This window comes from Wolffia australiana, chromosome 7 (genome assembly GCF_029677425.1).
Source record: "Wolffia australiana isolate 7733 chromosome 7, ASM2967742v1".
NCBI classification, from domain to species: domain Eukaryota; kingdom Viridiplantae; phylum Streptophyta; class Magnoliopsida; order Alismatales; family Araceae; genus Wolffia; species Wolffia australiana.
The window spans coordinates 11,332,919-11,338,831 of record NC_135841.1 but is presented as its reverse complement, the minus strand read 5'-3'; the positions used below and the strand labels follow the sequence as shown (position 1 = coordinate 11,338,831).

General features: G+C 43.9%; 1 pseudogene; it reads right to left on the bottom strand.

Annotated features, from left to right (window-relative positions):
- Window positions 1-3,320: 3,320 nt before the first annotated feature.
- Window positions 3,321-4,723, bottom strand: LOC144705944 (putative carboxylesterase 18 pseudogene; annotated as a pseudogene).
- Between the last annotated feature and the right edge of the window lie 1,190 nt (window positions 4,724-5,913).

The following is a 5,913-nucleotide window of genomic DNA, read 5'->3' as shown; positions in this document are numbered from 1 at the left end:
AGCAGAAATATTAATTTGTTCTCATTAGAGAACACCTTCTAAATCTTCATCATATCTGTAATCAAATAATTAAGACAATTAACATAAAAATATAAATCAGCACCTTCAGCCATACGTAGCCCGAACAATCATCTTTTCAATGCCAATTTGCTCATCATCGACTTTGATTCAAAGCTCTTTACCAACTTATCCTAGATCGCTGTGGAATCCTTGTCACTGAGAACATGATAAAGAGCACTATTGGATAAAGATGACCAAATGGTGCTCACAACCTTCTGCTGATACTTGTGCCAATCAGCTGTCATAACATTATCAAGCTTCGGCCTGTCCAAGGTCAATGTCAAATCCTGCTGGATCAAGAGATCGTATACCCCCTGGTGCCATAGGTTAAAGTTCCAGGAACTGTCTAGCTTCTCGAAATTAAAACAAGATGAAGACGATGCCATATCAAATCTGAGTAAAACAACCAAACAGCTCTGATACCACTTGTTCAAGAAAACAATATCTTGTTGAAGAAAACAATGATCCGGGTGGAATGAATCCAACCCCAAGATGCTATGATAGAAATGCAGAATAAACTCGAACTAAGTATGTCTGCGTATAGAGACGGGTACTAGAAAACTCCTTGCGTCACCTGCATGATGTCAACGTCTAGGGCCCTCGGTGCAGGGCACTAGCTTCTCGTGTGATGCAAGTGAGCAGCTCCTCCTTGAACTCCCAATCCAAGGGAGTAACCGCCAAGGCGGGATGAAGACAAACAACAAGAAAGAGAAAGAAAAGAAGAGAGGGAGAGACAAGAAGAATAAATGAAACAAACTTGACAGATGGAAAATGGATTAGTATTCAACATGGGGTAAAACCCCTTTAAATAGGATAGAAATGGGCCCCTAAATGGGCCAATATCTCACAAATGACAAGAGGAGGGGGGACACCTCGATCCCCATGCCGCTCTCTCAAGAAAGGCTACGACAAGTCAACCCTCCCTTTCCCGCATTCCTGCTATCGGGGGAGGGCTGACAAAACCCCAACCTATCCCTTATATTATTGATTGTAGTGGGCAACATACACATTTTTATCATTCATACCCATCATTTCTATCATTAGCTCCCACCTTGGAGCACACATTATGATGGGAAATGGTTAACCACTATCCTTCTCTCTCCATTCTCTCTCTATTCTTTGACTTTTCTTCCCCTCTCTCTCACGTTCTTTTCTCTCTCTCCTCACTCGACTCCTTTATTTGATTTTTCTTCTCTGCTCATTCTGTTTCTTCTTTGCGATCTCTCATCCTTTGTAACTGCCTACAATTATTGACTATTCCACCTTTCTTTTTCATTCTAATTTTCTCTCGTCTCTTTTCTCTCATGACTTCCAATTTGACTTTTCTCGTAACCTCTGTCAGTCACCTTTCTCCACAACTTTCTCTATGTGGAACCACCCTTCTTTGTACCATTTTCTCTTCAAGCATCAATTCGAATTGACAGTTTATTTTCCTTGTAACTGCATGTTTCTTTCCCCTTAAAAGGGCCATGAGCCTGCTTTTATGGACACTTTTGCTTGAGAATTATTGTGAAGTGTTTTGTGAGAAAAAGAGTAATTCCTTGGTGATTTCTTCAGGCGATAATGGCAACAGATAATGGATCGACAATAGAACGAGTACGTGGTTTGTCTTTATTCAACATCGTCAACTCCTCTTGGATTTCTTCTTCCTTTTCTCCATACTCTAGTCTCTCCATCATTTTCCTATCCACGTATTTCCACCATTCTCCATCATTGAATACTTTCATTCAAACCAACCAGTAACTTCACCTAGTTCAACTTGTCCTCTTTCTTCACTCCACCAATTCCCACACCTTATCCCATCCAATTCATCCAAGTTCACACTTCACTTCCACTCTTATCACTTTACCCATCAACACTCTCTTGTGTCTATCAAATGATACACTTCCATTTACCCATCTTCTCACACCTACCCTATCTTCGTTGGCATCACTCGCGGAGCTGCAAATCAACGTAATTCAAGGCCATTCAACATCAAGATACTCAAGCTATTTCCTCCATCTCTCAGGTACCTTGAGACACCTTAAACTTGTGAGATATTTATGGTTTGATGATAATTATGAATTCGCTCTAGTCAACGTTGCTTAGAATTTCTGGTGTTAAGCTTTAGACGACCATTTCAAATACTATATTTCCATTAGTTATTACATTATTGTATTACCAAATTGCCTCGTAGAACCCCTGCTCCATTTATGTCATCCCTTCATATAGGATTAAACCGAATGGTGATCACCCTCAAGGATACATGATTAACAATATATTTGTGTTGTTTTACTAAATTCAGGAATCTATTTTTGTGTCCCGCATCACCTTAATTCCAAGGTTTAGGTAGTTTTGGTCTTTTTGTACGACCGGTGGAAAAAGAGTCTGAAATGATAAGCAGTCCCGTTTGATTCTCTCTCTCTCTCTCTCATTTCTTGTTCTTCTGTCTCTCTCGTTCCTCTCTCTCTCCCTCATCCTCTCTCGTAGTCTCCTCTCTCATTCCTCTCTCTCCCTCTCTGTCCTGCGTTCTCTCTCTCTTTCTCTCTCGCACTCGTCTCTCTCTCTCTCTCTCTCTCTCTCTCTCTCTCTTGTTCGTCTCTCTCAGTCGTTCCTCTCATTCCCTCTTTCTCTCTCGTGGTCTCCTTTCTCTCTCTTTCGTTCCTCGCTCCTCTGTCTCTCTTTCTCTCTCGCGCTCGTCTCTCTCTGCCGTTCCCTTTCTCACTCTCTGTCACTCATTTCTCTCATCCTCTTTTTAGCTCACTCTCACTCTTCTCTCTCTCCTCTCTCTTTCTCGCTACTCTGTCCGGCTCGTTCTTCTCTCTCTAGGATACTCTCTTTTTCACTGCTCATTCTCTTTCTCGCCAATAACACTCAGAGGGAGGATGGAACCAGTTGATGCACAAAGCATACTACTACCAAAGAGCTCATACATATTTACAGTCATTCACCCATAACTGTCTACAGATTCAAACAAAGCATGACCACACACCTGTCCAAGTACTTGTTCTTCCATGACACCCATTCATCTGCTCCTAAAAACCAAGCTACTGCCTCCACATCTCCCTGAAGCCATACATACTTTGTTATTTCTTGACTTGTCAAAACGGACTCACTAAATTGACTGACTCAATACTAATTCCCTAACATCCCTGTCATTCAAACCCACGGTCATGGCTCTCATATGAACAGAGGGTGTTGGAACCTAGCTCTCTCACTTCAGCAACTCACACAGAGAAAGGAAGAGGAAGCTCTCACTCTCTTGATCTCACACAGAGAAAGAAGAAGAAAGAGCAACCAGGAACACTAAGCGGAAGGAACCAGTTGATGCTCACAGCATACTACAACAAAAGAACCCATACATACTTTTAGGCATTCCCCCATAACTGCCTTGGACTCAAACAAAGCGTGGCAACACACCTGTCCAAGTATTTTTAGGAGCAGTCATTTGCTCCTAAAAACCAGCTCTTGCCTCCACATCTCCCTGAAGCCAGGTGATGCATGCCGACTTCGTTATTTCTTGACTTGTTCAAAACTAACTCCCTAAATTAACTGACTCAATACTAATTCTCTGACACCCCTATCATTCAGACCCACGGTTATCGCCCCCATCACCCGTGTTGTCAGCGCTGCACACCCGGTGGATGAAGGCCACCACGTCCTCGACTACCTCCTGAGACTGTTTGAGCTGGGGAAAGGCATGGAAACAGTGAATCGCGCCAGGATACTCGAGCATCTCCGCCTTCATGCCATTTCTCTTCAAGCTCTCATAATACAAAAGTTGCCAATCCAGCAGCGGGTCGAGCTCACCCACTATGACCATCACAGCGGGGAAGCTCTCGGCGAGCCCCTGGGCTGCCGCTGTGGGGCTCGCCGCCGGGTGGTCTCTAGTTGCGCCTCGAGGAAGCACCGCTGTCCATAGAAAGTCTGCCAACTCAGGATTAATGGGCGACCAACGAGGGACGCTCTCCTCTGATCTCACTCTTTCCTCCCCACCGAAGAAAGGCTGGATTGCGACGAGCCCCACCACTTGAAGCCCAGTTCTTTGGCCTTCGCTCCATCGCCGGGCCACGTTGTGTGCGATATTCGCGCCGGCGCTATCGCCTGCTACAAAGCAGCGGGAGAGGTCTACCCTTTGAAAGAATTCCTCCAGCAAGGGGTCCGTGCCTTTGAAGCCTGCGGTCTTGGTCTGCAAGAGGAAGCGGAGAACGTCGACGCCGTCCTCGTACTGGGCCGGGTACCGATGCTCTGGCGCGAGCCGGTAGTTGACGGAGAGAACGGGGAAGCCGAATTCTTTACAGAGACGGCGGCAGAAGAAGTCGCATTCTGGCATGTCCGCCGTGAAGAAAACGAAGCCGCCACCGTGGAAGAAGACGGCAAGGGGCATCGGTCCTGGTTTTGATTCAGCGGGGAAGAAGAGGCGTACCCAGAGATTTCGAGAAGGATCGACGGTGAAGTCCTTACTGCAAACGCCGTGGAGAGGCTTGGGGTTGGACGCGACTTTAAATTCGAAGGGCTGGAGCAGAAGACGGTTGATGGTTCCATCCTTGCGTCGGACGAGGCTTCTTACGACGGACATAAGAATGAGCTTCAGCGTCGGCACCAACGGGAGTCTCGGAGCGACGACTTTTTTTTGGCTGCCCATCTCTCCTTGCAAGGTTTGGACTGCCTGCTAGAAGTGAGGATTTTATGTTGGCCGTCCATACAGTGTTTAGTAAATATTCAATTTTAACTTCACCCATATTAAAGGTAGCGTGCGTTTCCATCTGGCATATGAATATCATATTCATCTATTGTTATTACATAGATAAAATAAATTCAATCTGTTCTTATTTAATTCCGGCATTACCTGCATTTTGGAACTACTTGACTTACCATATTTGACTATTCTAATGTCTAACTTGGAGGTCAGCCATGTTCTTCTGAGGTTTTAATCAATGAATCATTTAGGTCGTCAGGTTAAGCGCGAGGTGAAAATTAAAAATGAAAGTTACATTTGAGATCAAGTCTAAGATGAATGTTCTCCCCCGTTTATTTAACTTTGTTTGACCTTTCTCATCGACCAGTGTTGACAAGTCGTGTTATGCTTTTAACTGTTTTATAGTTTGGGTGGCACGATGAATCATGAGTAGACGATGATAATACCAGGAAACTACATAAAACAAAAGGCAAACGGAGGAGAGTAGAGAGGGAAGAGAAGTTTGTGACCAGCAATGCTAATATTAATGTCGTCAGGTTGTGGCAATGTGTTGGCCCAGCTCTGGCAGTTCTGGTTCAAGTCAGAACATAAGGAGAAAAGGACAAAATAGTTTTCTCACTGAGTAGATCCGATGGCTTTGGACAGATGGTGTCATAAAGAAGCGAAGAGATAGGAAGAGAGATGTTGGAAGGATGGCGTACCAGATGGATGACTGAATGGAATGATTTCACAGATGACTGATGACGGATATAACGTATGACGGAAGATGACTAATGATTATCTGGATGAATTGTGTGGATAATTTTTTTTAATCATTTTTAAGTGAGGGCCATTACAGACAGAGACAAGAGCAGGACAATCGTAGTGTGGGACAAGGTAGAGTAGGTCGTGCGGTCCAGTCCGATTTTTTCGGCTGGCGTGCAAATTTTTCAATTTCACAAAAGCTCTGTCTGATGTGCGGACCGATTTTGTGCAATGAAATCCGACCGCACATCGCACAAAATCAGACAAATGAACAAAAACTTGGACTTTGTTTATTTTTATTTATAGATATGCCCCTCCGCCTATCTCTCTTCCATATTTCTCTAAGTAAAACAATAGAGAATCTGAAAATGGTGATATGTTTATTTATATATGTTGTTAATTTTCATTTTTTTCTTCTAATAAATTAGGAA